This window comes from Protopterus annectens, chromosome 11.part0, assembly GCF_019279795.1.
Source record: "Protopterus annectens isolate FY-2018-M chromosome 11.part0, PAN1.0, whole genome shotgun sequence".
In the NCBI taxonomy this organism is placed as follows: domain Eukaryota; kingdom Metazoa; phylum Chordata; order Ceratodontiformes; family Protopteridae; genus Protopterus; species Protopterus annectens.
This window is the reverse complement of record NC_056745.1, coordinates 757,000,359-757,020,378: the sequence shown is the minus strand read 5'-3', so window position 1 is coordinate 757,020,378 and position 20,020 is coordinate 757,000,359. Positions and strand designations below refer to the sequence as shown.

Here is a 20,020-nt window from a genome sequence, read left to right as displayed (position 1 = left end):
TCCCCAGCTACCTGAATCTTGGGCCATCATGGAAGGATATTCCGAGCACCTGGAGCCAAAGGATGCTCTACCCCTGGATGCAAGATCCAACTTATAGTGAGAAATAAATGTATGAGATGAAGCCCATGTAGCTGCTGCACAAATATCATCCAGAGGAATCCTAGCCTTGAAGGCTGCTGAGGTAGATACTGACCGGGTTGAATGGGCATGAACACCCTCCCTTCCTGACGCTTGATAAGCCAATAAAATGCACTGTGAAATCCAGCGGGACAGAGAAACTTTGGAAATTGGCTTGCCCAAATTGAAATTTGCAAAGGAAATAAACAGCTGGTCGGATTGCCTATGACCAGCTGTCCTGTTGAGATAAAATCTTAGTTGCCTGTGAACATCTAGTGAGTGTAGCCTATATTCACCTTTGTTTTCATACTTAGGGAAGAAAACAGGGAGGTTAATGGATTGATTGATGTTTGCTTCAGAAGCGATTTTAGGAAGGAAGGACGGGTTGGTCCTGAGGGAGACACGGTCCGGATAAAAACCAAGTAAGGAGGTTTAGCTGATAAAGCTTGAAGTTCAGAAACTCTCTTGGCTGATGTAATGGCTACCAAAAGGCTGTCTTGTAAGACAAGAATTTGAGGTCCACTGTGGGCTCGAAGGGGAGCGGTCAAGGCCTGTAGGACCAAAGAAAGGTCCCAAGGAGGAACTGCTTGCTTAATAGGGGCCTGAGAAGGAAAGTACCTTTAAGAAAAGTTTTGCACAATTTGGCTGACATAAGAGGATTAGACTCTTGACCAATGTGATAGTCAGAAATTGCCGCCAGTTGAACTTTGACTGTGGAAATGCTGGCACCATCATTATAGTCAGAGGTTACCAAATCAAGCACTACGGGGAGGAACCGTGAAGGATCTAGGCCTTGCCCACACAGAGAAACGTTTCCATTTGCTTGTAAACCTTTCTAGTGGATGGTTTATGAGCCGCCACCAAAATAGCCTTTACCGGTGAAGAGATACCGGAGTCCTTATCAAGAGTGGAACTGGCGCAGCCAAGCGGTCAGCATCAGGCTGTCCAGGTACGGAGGAGGAATGCAGGATGGATGGGATATCAGATCCGAATAGGATCTAGAATCCAAGGAGGATTCACAGAGTGAGACCTTAGGAAGGGGAACCAGATCTGTCGAGGCCAGAACGAGCAATGAGAATCATTCTGCAACCCACCCGAGAGGCTTTCTGAAGAACTTGCAGCATCAGAGGCAAGGGTGGATAGGCATACAGAAGACCGGGTGGCCAAGCATGCACCAGGCGTCTCTTGGGGTACCTCCGGAGGAGGTATCAGAGCGAAAAAACTGTCGCACTTGGTGTTTGAGGGAGAGGCAAAAAGATCGCATGAAGGAGTTCCCCACCGTGCGAATATGCGTTCTGCTACTTGACAATTGAGAGACCACTCGTAAGGGGTCAGAATGGTGCGACTGAGCTTGTCCGCTAGGATGTTGGACCGACCGGAATGTGCGTTGCTATGAGAAAGCGATTGGAGATTGCCCATTCCCAAACTCTCATGGCCTCTCGACAAAGAGGGTAAGACCTTGTTCCCCCTTGCTTGTTGATGTACCAGACAACAGACATATTGTCCGATTGAATCGCAATTGTTCCCAAGGGAAGAAAGTCCTGAAGTGCTAGCAACGCTAAGAGCACAGCTCTCATCTCTAGAACATTGATATGCAGTAAGGTCTCTGTATCGTTCCACGTGCCTTGGACTGTCCGGCCCGCAAAGTGCCCCCCACCCGAGGGAGGCGTCCGTGGTCACCGTGGCGAGAGGGGGAGAAGCACAAAATGGGCGACCCTCGTGGAGATCCGGGGAGTGGAGCCACCACAAGAGGGACCGCTTGCAAGCCTTGCTGATCGCTATGGGATGATACATGGGGAGAGCAAGGTATGACCACTGTACTAAGAGCGTCCACTGTAGAATGCGCATATTGAGCCTGGCAAGAGGAAGAAGAGCTATCGAAGCCATGGACCCTAGAGCCCTCAGGACCAACTCCGCTGGAACAGAACATGAATGGAGAATGGCCCGCACCTGGAGCTGCAGATTCAGAATTCTGTCCGCCGTGAGGAAGGCTCGTAAACTCCTTGTGTCTAGTCTGGCCCCTATGAAGTCTAAGAGCTGAGTGGGTGCCAGGTTGGACTTTTTTGTATTTATTGTGATGCCCAGAAATGGAGCAAGATGGAGAAAGGAGTCTCGCGCCGAGAGAAGTAGATGCCTTGTTGGGGCGGTAAGGAGCCAGTCGTCCAGGTAGGGAAAGACCTGCACCCCCTGAAGCCTCAGGTGGGCCGCTACCACTGCTAGTACTTTGGTAAACACCCTGGGGGCTGTGGTGAGACCAAAGGGAAGGACCCGGAACTGGTAGTGACTGGCTCCCAGCCGGAAGCGGAGAAACCTCCTGGAGCGCCTGTCCATTAGGATGTGGTAGTCCTTGAGATCTATCGAGCACATCCAGTGGCATTCTCCCAGAAGGGGAGAATAGATTGTAGAGTGACCATTCGAATTTTTCTTTGGGGACTGCCAGATTCAGGAGAGAGAGGTCTAGGATTGGTCTTAGTTCCCCCGTCTTTTTTGGCACTAAAAAGAACCTGGAGTAGAACCCTGATCCGATCTGGTCTGGGGGAACGGGCTGGATGGCTCTTTTCTCTAGCAGATGGCCAATTTCTGCTAAAGCGGCCTCCCTTTGACCGGGTGGTACGTCTGGGAGGGACTTCATCTTTGGAAGGTGAAGGAAAGGAATGCGATATCCCTGGATATGATTTGGAGAACCCAGCGGTCCGATGTTATGGACTCCCATGCCGCTAGGTGCCCGTCCCCGACTGCCTCCAGAGTAGAGCAGTCGGGCCCTCAGGGCTGCTTGGCGACCCGTTCAGGAAAGGTTCCCTGGACCCGAAGTTTCTGGGAGCCCCTCTGCCTCTAGGGCGGCGTCCTCCCTGTCCTCCTCTGCCACGGAAGGACTGGTTGTCCGGAGCAGGCTGGGACTGCTGCGACTTCGGAACCACATCTTCTTCTGACCCTTTTGGTTCCTAGAATAGGGCCTCTGGGGTGCAGAGAAGCGGATTCCGACGGCAGACAGCGTCTTCCGTCCTTCTCGCTCTGGGTCAACGTCTCGCGAGCGGTCTTGCCAAACAGAGCAGAACCATCAAAGGGCTGACGCCTTGAAGGGCTCAGAAAAATCGAGTGGCGGAGCCAGGCCTGGCGTCTAGTGACCAGTCCTGTCCCGCAGCTCTAGCGCCCTCCGTAGCATGGGAGAGTAGCCGCATAGAAGTATTGTGACTGACCTAGAGTGGCCATTTTGGTGGAGTGCAGAGCTCTGTCCTCCTCCGAAATGGACTCAGGGGGATGCAGCGACTCCTTAATAAGGTCTCGCTGCATCCGAATAACATGTGCCAAATAGTTCAGCCCTTACCGAAAAGGTCGCCGAACTGAACATCCGCTTCCCAAGCGGTCCATCATCCGAGACTCCTTGCTCGGTGGGTGGACTGAGGGACTCTCCTGAGCCAGTTCCCTCTTTGTGGCCGCCATCAACATGGCATCTACAGGAGGCCCCTTACTCCAATGGGTCCTGTCAGAAGGCGGGCTAAGGATTTTGTCAGGTCTTTTGGGAATTGGCTCCACGGTGTCCGGTTCCTTCCACGCCCTGGTGGTAATAAGGTCCACCAGGGGTCGGCAGGGGACACCCAAGAGGTAGACGGGCCCGTTTGAATGCCTCCAAGAACACGGACTCGTCCGAGGAAGACTTGGGGCAGACCACCCCTGATACGGAGCATTTCCATGATGTCTCGAAGGAGACATCCTCGGGGTGACCGTGGGGAGCCTTCCCTTCCTCCAAGTCCGTGTCTTCAGTGAGAGACTCAGGAGTCAATGTGCCTAGGAGCCTCCTCTGGGGGCTGTCAGAGGAGTCCTCGCAGCAGCAATTTGCTCCATAGGAGCAACTTGGGGCACAAACGGGCTGTCCCAGGGGCCGGATGGTGGAAGCCTGGCCCAGTGCAGAGGGAGCGGGACGAAGCAAGTGCCGGGGTCCGGAGACCCTCAACAGAGCCCTCTCCACTACATCAAAAGCCGAAGGAGCCGACCTCGACCAAAGGATCCGACAATCGGCTCCCCTCGGATCCGAAGAGTGGATCGGGCGCAAGCACTCGGATCCGGGGACAGTGCGCTCCGACACAGACGGCGCCGAAGGAGCACTAATCCCCGGATCCGGCTCGGATCCAGGCTCCGAGATCGGGTCCGACGCACTCGAGGGCATGGTCGGATCCGGTACCCAGTACTATCGGATCCGACCTCCCCCTCGAAGCTGCTCGGCTCCAGCTGCTCCGAACCCGGAAGCGGGTCGGAGAAGGAGCAATAGGCTTGAAAAGGGTGTTGAGCTCCCGGAGGGGAGGCAAGAGCACTCCCATCTGCATCTGGGCCTGGATGAACCTTCGCATCATCCGGTCCAGATCAGCATCCGAAGGCTATGGGTAGATCTCGACGAGGCTACCGAGGTAGGCCTGGAATGCCTCCTCGATAGCCTCGCTGAGATCGGGTCTCCTCCTCCTCAGGACCCGGTGAGAAGCACACAGGTGACCGGAGCCGAGAAGGAGGAGACCGCCAACAAGGAAGCCGGGAGAAGCCGCTTGGCTGGCGGGGCGAAACAGAGGTCTCGCCGCGCTTGTGGTGCTTCTCCTCCGGTCCTTCTAGATGCATCCCTCTCCTGTCCTGAAGCGGGAGTTTGAGTCCCAGGAGCAGGAGGGGGTGGAACAGCTGCAGCCGCAGGAGGCGGGGTCGGAGCCGAGTCCGGCGGTAAAAGACCCGCCAGGACCAGCTTGGACCTCCGCTCCCTCAGTGCCCTGGGGTTGAACCCTGCACAAATGGAACAGCCAGATGTGAGGTGTTCAACCCCAAGACACTTAACACACCGAGTGTGGCCATCAGCCGGTGAGAGCTTATGGCCACACAGAAAAATGACTTAGGCTGGTCAGCCATAGTCAAAATTAACCAAAAAGTTACAGAAGTAACTTAAAACTATAACAAGCACACAGGCCTCACACACACTCTACGTACCAGCGAGGGGAGGGAATAAAATATACTACTGTAAATAAATTTAAACTAAAAACAGTCAATACACAAAGGGAACCTACAACTTTCACACAAAAAAGTTTAAAGAAAGCAAAAAATTTCAATTTTGTACAAGAAAATACCACTTAGCTGAGAGCTATAGAAACCACATCCAGTTACCAGCGCGGCAAACAAGATCTGGGGTCATGAGGGTAGAGCAGGGCATTATGGGTGAGGGGAGGAGCTGAGAGCTTGGATCCATAGCTGGAAACTATGCCGGTTCGGATCCGATATCGGATCCATAACCCCCACAGGTTGCAGACAAATGAATATCCTACTTCAGATTCACTGTTCAATGTTTTCGCTATTTAGTGGTTTCGATGTTTACAGTTTGATAAAACAGCGTTCACCCTTTTAAGCTTTCAAGCTTGTAATATAGACCCACTGGATAGGCTATTGCATCGGCAGCAATTTTTAAAATATCTGCAGGTCTGCAGCTAATGTTGTGGGCTTTAACTTTTTAAGTAGTTTCTTGGATCTTGTCTATAGAGACTGGTTATAGGTTCATAGGTTGGTACTAGGCTATCAGCCCTAGGGCCTATACAAGCCTAGCCATAACAATTCCCTGGCTATTTCTTCCCACACTATTTACTTCCCTGGACCCCTGTCTAGCAGGGTGACTGACGTGATCCCTGGGGTGAATTTCCTTTCTCCCATCCAGTCATCAAGGTTCCTTTTGAAGAGGGCCAAAGAGGTGCTCTGCTTGACATGTATGGGCAGTCTATTCCAGAGTCTGGGGAGTCTCTGGGTCAAGAACCTATCCCTCCAGCATGTTTTGTTTATTGTGATGACAAGGTTTAGATCCCTGGAGCATGTGGCTCTGAGGGATTGGGATTTCTTTAAGTGTAGCATGTCCAACAGCTCTGGGTTTGACATGGCCTTGTATGTTAAGCAGAGATCTCCTTGGAGTAGACAATATGTGACAGAGTATAGCTGGAGTTTTTTAAGGCAGTCAGCATAAGGGCATCTGCTTTAGGCCTGTGGATCTTTTAGTGAGGTATTTCTGCGGCCTTTCTAGTTGTTGCAGATGTCTTGAGAGGTGCATAACAAAAGGGGCGTGGTATTCTATAATGGGTCTAATGAGGGATGAGTACAGTGGGACAATGACCTCCTTTTTTCTGGATGAAAAGCCCTTAGTGATGAGGTGTGCCACATAGAAGTATTTCCTGACTGTTGTGGCAATGTGGTTACTGAAGGTGAGACCACTGTCCACCTGTGTCCTTAAGTCTCTTATCACACTTTCGGTGTTTAGTGTACTGCCACCTATGTGGTAATTCACGGGTACATGTTTTTTCCCAAAGGGGATAACTATACATTTCCTGGCACTGAGCTTGAGTCCATGGCTCTGGCACCAAGCATCTGTTTCTATAAGGCCCTTTTGTAGAGTATCAACATCATTTGGGGATTCAATAATGGCTCCCAGTTTGCAGTCATCTGCGAACTTTGTTAGCCAGAGTCCCTTAGTGTTGGCCTGTACTTCAGAGAAGTAGATGCCAAACAAGAGAGGTCCCAGGACTGAACCCTGAGGTACTCCACTTGTCACTTGTCTGGTGCTGGATTTGGAGTCAGCTACTTTTACACTGTGGATTCTGTCAGTAAGCCAGTTGGCAACCCATCGAGTGACGTAGGGATTAATGCCCAGCTTAGTAAGTTTATCTATGATTCCAGAGTGGGAGATGGTGTCAAAGGCCTTGGTGAGGTCCAGATAGGCTGTGTGGACTGCCTTACCCTCGTCCATGGCTCTGGAGACTGATTCGAAGAAGTCAGTCAGGTTCAGGAGACAAGATCGGTCCTTCACGAACCCAAACTGGGTGGGATCCAGTGTTTTAATATAATACGTTCCATGGCCTTGCAGATCAGGCTCGTCAGACTGATGGGACGGTAGTTCCTGGGATCCAAGGTGGCTCCCCCCTTGTGGAGTGGGATAACTGTAGCTGTGCGCCACTCAGTGGGCACGAAGCCTGAGGTGAGGGTATGATTAAACATGACACTTAAGTGAGGTGCCAGTTCATTTTGTAGTTCATGTAGTACACAGCCCGGGATGTCATCTGGTCCCATGGATGCTGTATTCTTAGCTTTGGAGAGTGCGTTTTTTACCTGTGTGGCCGTTACTACCGGAATTCGGCAATCTTCCAGCATTGAGATGGGCCATTTAGGGGGTGAGAGGGGAGTGAAGATGGCACCGAATCGATCTGCCAGGATATTGGCAATATCCTTGGGATCAGTATATTTAATGCCATTCTGTTGTAGCTCAGAGCAGATCTGAGCTTTGCCGTTTAGATTCTTGACATAGTTATAGAATGCCTTGTGGTTGTCTTTGGAATCTTTGGCAATTTTATTTTCGTAGCTAGCTTTGGAGGATTTTATGCGGGATCTCAGCTTCTTCCTGAGGCTGGTAAGGGAGTTTTTTGCATCTGGGATTTACCTCTTTTCTGCAACAGTTTCTTCCTTTTGTTGTAAAGTTTGTTTATGGCAGGGGACCACCAGATTGGCTTCCTTTTTTTGGAGGACAGCATCTTGGTTCTATTTGGGATGGCACGATTCATGCATGAGTGGATGTGCTCGTACAGTGCCTTAGTGTAGGGCTCAGCAGCTGAACTTTCAGTTCCCATCTGCATGGGTGTCATGAAGTTTGTAACTTCTGACTTGAGTAGCATGAAGTTGGCTTTGGAGAAGTTTTTTATGGAGGTTTCCTTACTGGGGGGGGTGGGGGCAGGATGTGGATGTTAAGGGTGATTAGCGTATGGTCTGACCTGACCAAAGAGGGGGTGACCATGACCATAGGTGTGGAGCATCGATTTCCCATGTTGGTAATGACCAGGTCTAGGATATTGGAGCCCTGGTGGGACTATGGACTAGTTGATCCAGGGCATTGGAATTTTTGAATTCGAAGAACCGTTGGGCAAAGGTGCTGGTACACGAGTAGTTTTCCTAGTTAATGGCAGGGTAGTTGAAATCACCCAGTATTAGGGTGTTTGGTTGTATATTAATATTTTCCAGTATGTTTAGAAAGGTGTAGTGAGAATCTTGGGGCATGGTGGGGGATCTGACCCAAGTTATAATTTGGATTGCAGTCTTACCTAGTGTTAGTTGCACCTGGAGAATTTCAGAAGCATTGTGTTGGGCAACTAACCTGGTGGTGTGAATATTCTTGGTGAATATGGACACTCCTCCACCTTTAGTGTTTCGATCCTGGTTTGGTGGCCGAAAAGTGTGGTAAGAGTTGTAGCCTGGTATTGCAGGGGTGCCCTCTGCAGCCTTGAACCAGGTCTCAGTTACTGCACAGATATCGATGTTCTCCATTTTTAGGAATGCCTCGAGAGAGTGCATTTTGAGGTTTAGACTTCTAGCATTGAGTAGCATTACCTTCAGATTTTGCATGCTTGTACCTGTTACGGTGATGGTTTTGTCCTTTGAACTTTGCCTAAAAAAGGCACTATAGGGGTGGCAAGAGCCTTTGCCAGTAATCTGAATCCCAGGGGCGACAGGTGTAGACCATATCTGGCAAAGCATCGTGGTCTGTCGATCATGCCGTCCCAGGCAGACAGATACTGGATCCCCTTTGACTGACACCAGAAGCTTAGCCAATTGTTGAAGTCAATCATTTTGTCCTTATATTGTGGTATCATTCTGGGCGAAGGCAGGATGCTACTCAGGGCTAGGGTCATACCTGCCTGGGCCACATGATCAGACAGCTCTTCCATGTATCTTTTCATGTAGTCCAGGGAGGTACGTCTCAAGTCATTCACTCCAATATGGACAATGACAGAGTCATATTTGTACTTGTTGTGCAGTGATTGAGTGCACGAGTTATGTGGTGGATCCTGGCACCAGACAGGCAGCTCACTGTAATTTTCTCCTTGTTCATCCTGGTGAGTGGGACATCAGTGTGCCTGACTATAGAGTCACCTATGACTAAAGTGTTAGGTATGTTGTCTTGCCTTAGGGGCTGTTGCTGGGTGGCACACTGGTGTTGTGAGCTATGTGACATTTTGGTTGTGACCGGTGTTTGTTTGCATTTCAGCTTCGGAGGTCCTTGTTGCTTGTGCAGGTTACAGTTAAAGGCCACCACATATGTGGATTTTAGTGTTGCTATGTGTGGCTGTTGGTGTGAGTTTAGAAGGGCTATGTGTTGCTTTAGATGTAGTGCGGGTGTTAACCTTCTTCTCTTGACTGTCTAGCACAATCATGGGTTGAGAGAGCTTTGCTTCCAGTTTGGCTATGTAAGTGCATCTCTCACAGGTTGTAGTGTTGGGTGGTAGGAGGAGAGGGTCGTCTGTGTACATGAGGCAATTGCTGCATTGCCCCAGTATGCCCAGATTCACCAGGTGGGCAGGAGAAATCAACGGAAGCTGACCCTTGGACATGCCTGGCTTGATTCTTTTTTTTGAAAAGTACAGGAGCTGTTTTACTTTGCAATTATAGGCTTAGTGCTTATGATTAATTTCTCCTTATTAATAAGGAGAGTTGAGTGCTTGTATCACTTTAAGGCTTCCTAGTGCTTTGCAGCAGGTATTAGAGCAAGTGCTAGTCACAGGGATGCTTAAAGGTAAGATGAAAAAAAATGGTTTATCCTAATCACTGCAGTGTGCACTAGACAAGTTAGATGTGAAAGTATGTAAGTTTAGTTTTACCTGTCTAAGTTTTAGTGGAGAGACACTATTTTTAAAACAGTAAGATACATTGAAAGGGGGTGATCATTTTTGTATTCCGGTACTATGGAATACAGTAGAATGGCCAATAAATTTAAATAGTTGAAGGGGGGTGATTTCACAAAATGATAATTTAGTGCTTACTCACACAAGCCAGTGAAAGCAGACAGGAAATGAGATATATGGTCAAATTAATAAGAGGCAGGCAACTAGAAAGACAGTGGTATTTAAGAACACAACACTGACAGTGTGGGGAGGGGGGATTTCTGCCTGACTCACAAGACACAGAGCTGTGGGGTCTTTTGAAGTTTTAATATGCAGTTAAAAGCAGAACACAAGCAAAACACAAGGTAAAGAAAACAAAATCACAGCACTCAAAATATAAAAAGGCAATAAACTAATACAAAATACAACAAATAAAAAGCAAACCAACCTTTCCCTCACAGCAAAGTGTAGCAGAGTCTGGGTGAGCCTTTCCAATAAAGCTAGTCCAATAAAGTTATAGGGTGAGGTTGTAGTTATTATGCGTCTGAGGTAATCATTGAAGAAGGAGGCAAGATGGTGGTCTGATAGGGCTATAATGGATTCAGTGAAGTATTTATGGATTTGACTAGCTATGTTTTCAGAGGGGTTTGTACTGGTTGGGGAGGGTGTGCTACATTTACCTAGGAGGAGAATGATGCTGTCCAAAACTTTTGAGGGTTGCTTTTGTGCTTCATTTGGATATTGTGGTAACAGTTTGTCGTACCTGATTTTACTAGTTTCTTTGCTTTTTTTCTTATTTCTAAGTAAATTTGCTTGGGATTTAGTTTAGTTCTGTGTCATTGATATCAGGCTTTATCTCTAGTTTTCAGTAGTGATCTAGTTTCTTTAGTAATCCAAAGAGCAAAACTGGACTTAATTCTAATAGTTCTGGGAGGAGCAAGTGTGTCCAAGATGTCAAGGAAGGTAGCATTGAAACATTCCTTTTTCAAGGTTGAGCCGCTTAAGTGGTTCCCAGTTACAGCTTTTTGAGATGAAATGAAGTCAGCGGTGTTAAATTTTCTTTTGGTCCTTATTTGCCTGTAAAGAGTATGTTTAGCCTGACATGTACGACACTTTAATATGAAGACTGGTAGGTGGTCACTCAGGCTATCAGGTAGGCACCCAGAGTGAAAGGATGAAACCCAGCTGCTGGAATAACAGAGAAACAGCGCAAGCCACTTAAGCAGGTAATGCTCTAGGCTCACCCTTCAAAACAGCATCTAATTAAATAAATGGCCTGAGGCCCTGGTTGTCTAACCCTTTACACTAAATAATACACGTGAAGACTACGCAGATATTTAGTAGGTACTGAAAAGTTAATTACTTAAGATGTGACAACCTTCTTGAAAAAAAAAAATAAAAAATTTGGGATTACACTACTTTGAGATCCAAAAAAAACACATGATTACTTAGCAAGGTTGATTAACAATATTCTTCTTTTGGCACTAAATGTGGGAGCTTTATTTTAATGGTCTTCTGGATAAACCCCAGAAAATGCATGTAGTAGAAAGAGCTACTGAATGTTACAGTGAGCATGCCCTTCAACACAAACGGTTCAGGATGCCATTAAGGCCCATGGAGAGAGTATAGCACCCAAAAACACAAGTGCTGAAATTTCTGCACAATGTGCTGAGTTGAGAATGATTATCTTGAAATAAAAGTCCCATCAAAGCATCATTGTTATTTCCATAGCTGTAAAAACAAATATTTGTAGCACTTGCTGGATTGCTTGATGTAAGAAGGAACAATTCTACTCAGACTTGAGCATTCCGCCGGCTCTTGAAGTTCAAGAGATACAATTTTAGGTACATGGTCACTTAGAAGATACATTGTAGGTTGTTGGCGAAGCCTTCTACACTGCACGTTGTTGACAAAGCCTTCTGCAAGAACTCAGTCTAATACTTAAATGAAATAATTTATCTTGTTACCAAATTACTTTTACTAACAAGATAAAAGTAATTTGGTAACAAGATACTTTTGCTGAACTGCGTTGGTGGTGCTGCGGTAATGTTGTCGCCTCACAATAAGACGTTGTCCTGTTCAATTCTCAGCTAAAGCGTCTTCTGTGTGGAGACATGCGTGAATGGGCATACCTTCATTGAAGGTTGTGTGTCAGGGCTGGCAACTCGGCATGTAAAAATCTACTACCAATCATTAGCGGACTGGAGTTCCGCTGTGGCGACCCCTAACCGGGAAAAGCCGAAAGACACAACAACCAAATTACTTTTGCTGAATCTACTGCTCACCCTGTATTAGGAATAAATAGAAACATCATATTAACTTAAAACACTTAATTCTCCAGTCATACCATCAACTAATGTTCTCAAAAAAAAAAAAAAAAAAACAACAGGTTTTATTCCTTCTGTTTTCTCCCCACTGAATTCAACTTACATCTTTGCTCCCAAATTTTGTACCCACCCCTGAAATTTCATCCTCTCTTTAATACATCACCTAAATGTTTATGTTTTTCTTTTCTTTATTTAAAGCCCTATAACACTATGGAGACGCTCATTTGTGCAGTTACTTCTTTAATCCAAATTTGGATTTTTGCAATTATATCATATGCATACATTAAACATAACTGGAAATCTTAGCCCTTCAGGTGTTAAATACACCACCTCCTACATATTTTTTAAACACCTTTATTAAATTATCACTTGTGACAAAGGCACATTTACATTTATATAAAATGAATCAAACTGTACTAAGTTAAAATTAACCAACATTATGCATCACATGTATTGCTATATATCATATAAAGTAAGCAATATTACATAAATTATTTATTCCTGACCTTTTTTTTTTTTAAAACAAGAAACATCACTTAAGACATAAGCAATCATACATTTATATAAATGAAAACAAACCACACAGATACAACCCTAGTTGCAAGCATTTACAACACAAACCATACTGATGCACTCCCAGTTGCAAACATTACACATCACTTATGATCTACCCAATCATTTTCAAACATTATGTAGCTCATTTAAGTCCTGCTTTCTTTTAAACCTCATTCTTCCCCTGTATGTATTGTTCCCATTTTTCCTATGTAGTTTGCTCCTATCTTTTTCTACTAAAGATCCCAATTCCAGTTGTCTTACCTCTGTTACTATATTCACCAATTCTAATATAGATGGTTTGGATTTCCATTTTATAGTAACTGCTTTTTTGGTAGCCACCATAATTAGAGACAAGTAAAGCCTTACCATGTCTAGGCAATTCCAATTCTGTATCACAGCTGAGAAAAATCATCTCCCTCGTCACACCAATCTGCCTACCCAGCATCTTCAACAGTGCATCCCACAAGGAATCCTTAAATTCCACCAACTAACTACACTCCCAGAAAATATGTTGACAATTACCTCTTTCTTCCCTGTCTCACCTCCAACATTTGCTATCTACCTGAGGAAAAATTCTTTGGAGTCTACTTGGAGTATAAAAATATCCATGTAAACATTTTGTTGCATATATGTGTGTGTGTGGGTATATATATATGTATGGATCTAGGACTTTTGATCGAAAGATCAAAAGTCTGAATCCATTACGGGCGAGCATACTTACGCGAAAGTGCTTTTCACCGAAGAAGCACTTTCGCGCAAGTATGCCAGTTACGGAGGTCGTACTATGGTGCGGATAAGGGAAAATTCCCTTTTCCCCACTGTAGTGTGATCTCAGAGGGAGAATATTTAAGTAGGGGGTGTGCGGGGGGGGCAGGGGGGGCTTGTCCCCTGCAAAAACTTTAATTTAGTGTTTTTTTTTGGAACAAACTTTAACGAAAGCACTTTTTCAATGAAAGCGCTTTCGTTAAAGTGTGTTCGGTAGGAATGGATCCGGACTTGTGATCTTTCGATCAAAAGTCCTAGATCCACACACACACACACACACACAAATATATATATATATGCATACATATATATATATATATATATATATATACATACATATATATCTACACACACACACACACACACACACACACACACACACACACACACACACACACACACACACACACACACACACACACACACACAGGTCCCCTTCAAAATATTTAAAACCAAGAACATTTAATTTCATAACATTGAGACCAGAATATCTAAAAACCCAAAACATATAAAACACATAGCATTGAATTTCATAACATCTAACACTACAAATCACATGAAAATAACATCCCCTCCACATATAATGACATATAATGATACCAAACTACCAAACACACTTTCTACTACGTTTCTGCAGGGGGGCTTGATACAGTTGGGTTAGGAAATTAAACTTTTTTCCCACCTTAGTGCAATCTTGGAGTTGGTATATTTAATTTACGGGGGTGTGGGGGTGCAGGGGGGCTTGCCCTCCTGCAGAAACGTAGTAAAAAGTGTGTTTGGTAGTTTGGCATCATTATATGTGGAGGGGATGTTATTTTCTTGTGATTTACAGTGTTAGATGTCATGGGTTTTAGATGCTCTGGTCTCAATGTTATGAAATTAGAAGTTATGTACCTACCATAACGTTCCATGTTAGTTGTCTTCTCTCGCCTTCTTTCTTGCTGGATGGGTTCAGAGCCGATCCTCGGCTCCGACTCGGCACTTGCTTAGCTTGAGAACTCCTTTTACCAGCTCGAGGCAACCCTATATCCCATGATGCAAGGCGGAACTACCTAAGATCTCGTTTGGTAGCTAACCTACCCTGCTAAGGACTAACCTAACATATATTAGGAAACCCAAGCTCATAATAAAGGAGTCCTCTAATGAAGGCTCAGGAGGAAACAACCTGATAAGAGGAACTCTTCAAGATCTGTCCAGGCCAGGGGGAAGGAGGGAGGGACATAAGAAAGAAGAGAGAAGACAACTAACATGGAACGTTATGGTAGGTACATAACTTCTAAATGTTAAGTTGTCAATCTCGCCTTCATTCTTGCTGGATGGGACCGCGTCCCTAGCACCTGTATCCCGGGTGGCTCAATGGAACAGACTCTTGAGAACTGTGGAACCAAAACTGGCCCTGTCTCTGGAGGCCAAATCTAACTTGTAATGAGAGACAAAGGTATGAGGAGTGGCCGAAGTAGCTGCTGCACAAATTGTATCAATGGGTAGTCTTATCCTGAAAGGCTGCAGAAGTGGATAGACTCCTGGTTGAGTGTGCTTTTGGTTTAGAAGGTAGTTGCTTGCCTCTGAGTGAATACACATAAGAAATGGTGGAAGACAACCATCTGGATAAGGTCACTTTAGACACTGGGAGACCTTTCCTGTTTTCTGCATAGGAGACAAATAATTGGTCCGATTTCCTGAATTGTTTTGTTCTATGCAAATAGTACCTGAGCTGACGATGGACATCCAAAAAATGAAGCTTTTGTTCAGCTCTGTCAGAATAATTTGGGAAAAGACTGGTAGATCGATGGATTGATTAATATTGGTTTGAGAAACAACTTTGGGGAGAAAGGACGGGTTCGTTCTTAAGGATACCCTGTCCTTGTGAAAAACCAAGTAAGGGAACGGATGCAGAGAGCTTGAATCTCGGAAACCCTTCTTGCTGAAGTGACAGCCAGTAAAAATATAGTTTTCCAGGTCAATAATTTCAATGAACATGAAGCAGACGGTTCGAAGGGTGGTAACATTAAGGATGCCAACATTAAATTTAGATCCCATTGTGGAGGAGGATGTTTTATTGGCGGCTTTAGGAGAAACACTCCTCTCAGAAAGGCCTTGCATAGTCTATGAGACATAATGTTATGATCTTGCAAGCCAACATGATACTTGGAAATAGCAGCCAGTTGAACTTTAACTGTAGATGAAGAAGATCCTGACTGAAAAACTTCAGCCAGGAAATCTAAAACAGAATGCACAGGAGCAGTAAAGGGATCAGTATGTTTGGAATTTGCCCAAATGGAAAAACGTCGCCACTTGCTAGCATAAACGGTTCTGGTGGACGACTTTAAAGAAGCCACTAAGATATCTCTGACCGGATCAGAGATCATAGGAAGCCTGGCTAGGGAAGGAAGTGGAGCAACCAAGCAGTGAGGTTGAGAGAATGAATGGCCCGGTGCTGTTGACCCGACTGGTGGATCAAGAGATCCGGAACTGGGTCCAGATGCCAGGGCTGCACCAGGAGGTGACGATGCAGAGACGGAAAACAAATTTGTCGAGGCCAGTAAGGGGCAATGAGAATCAACTTGGCCCTCAAAACGGTGGCTTTCTGAATGACTTGTGGAATCAAGGGAAAAGGAGGAAAAGCGCACAGAAGTCCCGGGCCAATCCTGGGTTAGAGAGTCTCTCAGGGGTTGGCCTGGTAGGGAAAGAGAGTGAAGAAATCGGGCACTTGTTGTTTTGGGGTGTAGCAAAAAGATCGCAACAAGGTGTGCCCCACTTCAGAAAAATCTGGTCCACTACAGATTGATTGAAAGACCACTCATGAGGCATGAGAATGGATCTGCTCAGCCTGTCCGCCAAGAGGTTGGACCTGCCGGGGATGTGCATTGCTATCAGAAACCGATGAGAGGAGATTGCCCATTGCCAAAGTCTGAGAGCTTCTCGACACAACGGATAGGACCTGGTCCCGCCCTGCTTGTTGATGTACCAGACCACGGACATGTTGTCCGTTTGTAATGCAATAGTCCCCGCGGGAAGAAAGTCGTTGAGGGCTTGCAACGTTAAAAGCACCGCTCTCATCTCCAGGACATTTATGTGCAGATGGTATTCTATGGGTTGCCACGTCCCGTGGACCATCCTGCCCTGATAATGCCCCCCCCCACCCGATCAGAGAGGCATCCGTAGTAACTGTGGCAACTGGAGGAGGGGAACAAAAGGTCGGCCCTGATGAAAAAGAGGGGAAGATATCCACCAGTTCAGATGAGTTCTGCACGATTGTGTGACTAAGATTTCGTGCTTCATCGGAAGACTGTGGAACGACCACTGAGTGAATAACATCCACTGCAGAAGGCACATGTGGAAGCGAGCCAGTGGTAGAAGAACAATGGCCGCAGCCATAAGACCTAGAACCTTTAGTATCAATCTGGCTTTGACCTTGCTGCTCTGCAATAGAATCCGAACAAATTTTTGGATGTCCAGAATTCTTTGATCTGTTAGTCTGGCTAACATTTTGACGGTGTTTAATTCTGCGCCTATAAAGGTGATAGATTGGCAAGGCCGCAGAGAAGATTTTTCGAAATTCACTGAAATTCCCAAACTCCTGCAAAGCTGCAGAGTGTAGTCTCTGGTCTGAAGAAGCTGACACCTGGTGGTGGCGGAGAGGAGCCAGTCGTCTAAATAAGGAAACACCTGGAATCCTTGACGTCTCAGATGAGCTGTGACCACTGCCATGCATTTGGTAAACACTCTGGGGGCTGAAGTGAGGCCAAAGGGCAGGGCTCTGAATTGGTAATGACTGGTCCCTAGCCGAAGCGGAGAAACCTTCTGGAGCGCCTGTGAATCTTTATGTGATAGTACGCGTCCTGAAGGTCTATAGAGCACATCCAGTTGTCCTTGCCCAGAAAGGGCAGAATGGACTGAAGCGTGACCATCCGAATCTTGCCTTCTTGACAAATCTGTTTAGACTGCTCAGGTCTAATATTGGTCTCCAATCTCCCGTCCTTTTGGGGACCAAAAGAATCTCAGTAGATGCCGGATCCTACTTGGTCTGCGGAACAGTCTGGACGGCTCTTTTTCTAGGAGTTTTGAAACCTCCTGTTCTGCCAAATCCCTTTGACCGGGTGAGATGTCTGGAAGGGATTGTTGAGGTCGGATACCTTGAAGGGATTTTGTAACCCTCGGATATGATCGACTGTACCCACATATCTTGTGAAAGGGAATGCCAGGCTACTGGGTACAGCGAAATCCTTCCCTGACTGCCTCCAAGGGTGGACAGTCGGGCAACACCTCAGGGGTGCTGAAAGGGCTTCTCAGGAAGAGACTCCCTGTTGCCCTGGTTCTGAGGACCCCCTGCCTCTAGGGCGTCTATTATTGTTACCCCTCTGCCTCTGGGGGTAAACTGACCACGTGTGTCCGGTGTAGCTCCTTGGGCTTTGGAACCACATCTTCCCTCCTTCTGACCCTTGGGATAGGGTCTAGAAGGGGTGGAAAAATGGACTCCCAACGGCAGAAAGAGTTTTACCGTCCTGCTCACACCTGGTCAAGGTTTCCTTCACCTGAGGTCCGAACAAAGCCGGACCGTCAAAGGGGTATTGGTGAAGGACGCCTTAAAGGGGTCCGCAAAATTATAAAGCCGCATCCAGGCTTGACGTCTAAGAGCCACTCCTGTGCCTGCGGCCCTGCTCGCTCCATCGGCCGCATAGGATATGAGCCGCATGGAGGAGTTGGATAAGGAATTTAGGATTGCTAGCTGTGAGGCAATCTTTTCTTGAGCCCCAGCAGCAGAAGGATCCTGGACCACTTCACCTAGTTCCTTGAGAATATCTCTTTGAAGCCTGGTGAAGTGACAAAGGTAGTTCAGCGAACGCATAGTAAAGGTCGCTGAAGAAAACATCCGCTTTCCATACCTGTCCATGGTCCTAGAATCTTTGTTAGGGGGATGGACAGGTACTGAAGGATCCGCCAGTTCCTTCTTAGTGGCCGCCGCCACCACCATAGCATCCACAGAGACCCTTGGAAAGAAACTGCTTGTCCGTAGGGGCCGTAATAAATTTGGATGGTCTCCTGGGGACAGGTTCCACAGAATCTGGAGCTGCCCACGCCTTCCGAGCCACTACCTGCATAAGTGGGTCGAAAGGCGGAGACACCCAGGAGGTGGAGGGTCGGGATCCAAAAGCCTCCAGGTATACCGACTCATCCTCGGAGGGGTCAATGGAGGGCCAATTCCCCCTCTGTTTGAGGAGCTCAAGGATGTCTGAAAAGGAGACATCCTCAGGGGGGGATCGTGGGGAACCCTCCGACTCATCTAAGTCGGTATCAGATGTAGTAGACTCAGGAGAGTCTGTGTGTTTCCTCTTACATGTCCTCTTCCGAGGGGGTTCCCCTGTAGGATCAGGAGAAACCTCGGAAGAGGAAGATATTCCCAATGGGGAAACCTGGGGCGATGGATCCCTGGGCCTGAGAGCAAGAGGCTGGCAAGAGGCGTCTACAGGCACCGAAGAGGGAGGAGCTAGAGGGATGGACCGTTGACCTGGCTCAGGTGCCAGGACACTCCTCATCACCTCAAAGGCTCCCCTCCCCGGGAGACCGGAATATTCCCGTTCCGAGGAAATAGGAATTCCCGGCTCCACTGAGAGAGAAGGCTCCGAGGCTGATGTCAGTGCCGAGCTTACCAAAGCCGAAGCCCCGAGAGGGAGAGCGGGGTCGGACAAGGGTCCGATGCCACTAGCCCCCTCGGAGCCGACAAGGAAACTCGACCGGATCCCTCCAAGGAAGGTCTCAAGGAGGAGATCGGAGCCAAGAGTTTAGCCGAAAAGGATGTATCGGTTCCGGCACCGACAGTCGCTGTCCCGAAGCTCCGGCTCCGAACTCTGGTGGGGAGTCGGAGGAGGAAGTTCAAGGGTGAAGCAATAGCGAAGTCTGCTGAGACGGGCTATGGAGCATTTGGGCCAGTGCCTGCGACTTTAACAGCCTGCTTACCACCCTCTCTAAATCGTGGTCAGACAGCCTGGAAGATCTCGAAGATCGGCTCCGATGACTCCGCTCCGACAAAGAGGAGACCCGGAGCCGAGTGGATAGATTCCAAAGACGGGACCGAGATCTCTTCTTGGATGAAGTCATCGGAGCCGACGTCCTATGGGTTCCAGATGGAGCCGAAGGCTTCTCGGCTCCGATACTGGATACTGTGTCAGCTCCAGCCGGAGCCGACAAGGCAACAGCAGATTGGGTGTCGGAACCGATCGGCACCGACCCTAGCTGAGAAGAAGAAAGATCGGCTCGCCGATCTCGACTCCGAAGGAGTCGGAGCCACCGGGGAAGGCTTGGAAGCTGTAGCCTGACTCTTAGATGGCTTGGAAGGCTTACTGGACCCAGGTTTAGTGGGTGAACCTTCCGGCTTTAGTAAGCCACAGAGGATTAACTTATTCCTCTTTTCCTGCAGGACTCGCTGGCTAAAAGAGTGACACAAAGCACAGGAGTCCTGCAGGTGTAAAGGCCCCAGGTAAACACAAGAAGTGTGACCGTCTGTCAGAGACATTTTCTGACAGCACGAGTCACACTTCTTGAAGCCCAGACTTTACCTCCTTAGACATAGCCTAAGAAAAGAGTAACAATATACTCACAAAC

General features: G+C 47.3%; 1 protein-coding gene across 4 annotated transcripts in view; it reads right to left on the bottom strand.

Moving 5' to 3' along the window:
* The window catches only part of ERGIC2 (ERGIC and golgi 2), a 646,362-nt gene that overhangs the window by 516,037 nt on the left and 110,305 nt on the right, over positions 1 to 20,020 (bottom strand). The gene's annotated exons all lie outside the window — the stretch shown is intronic.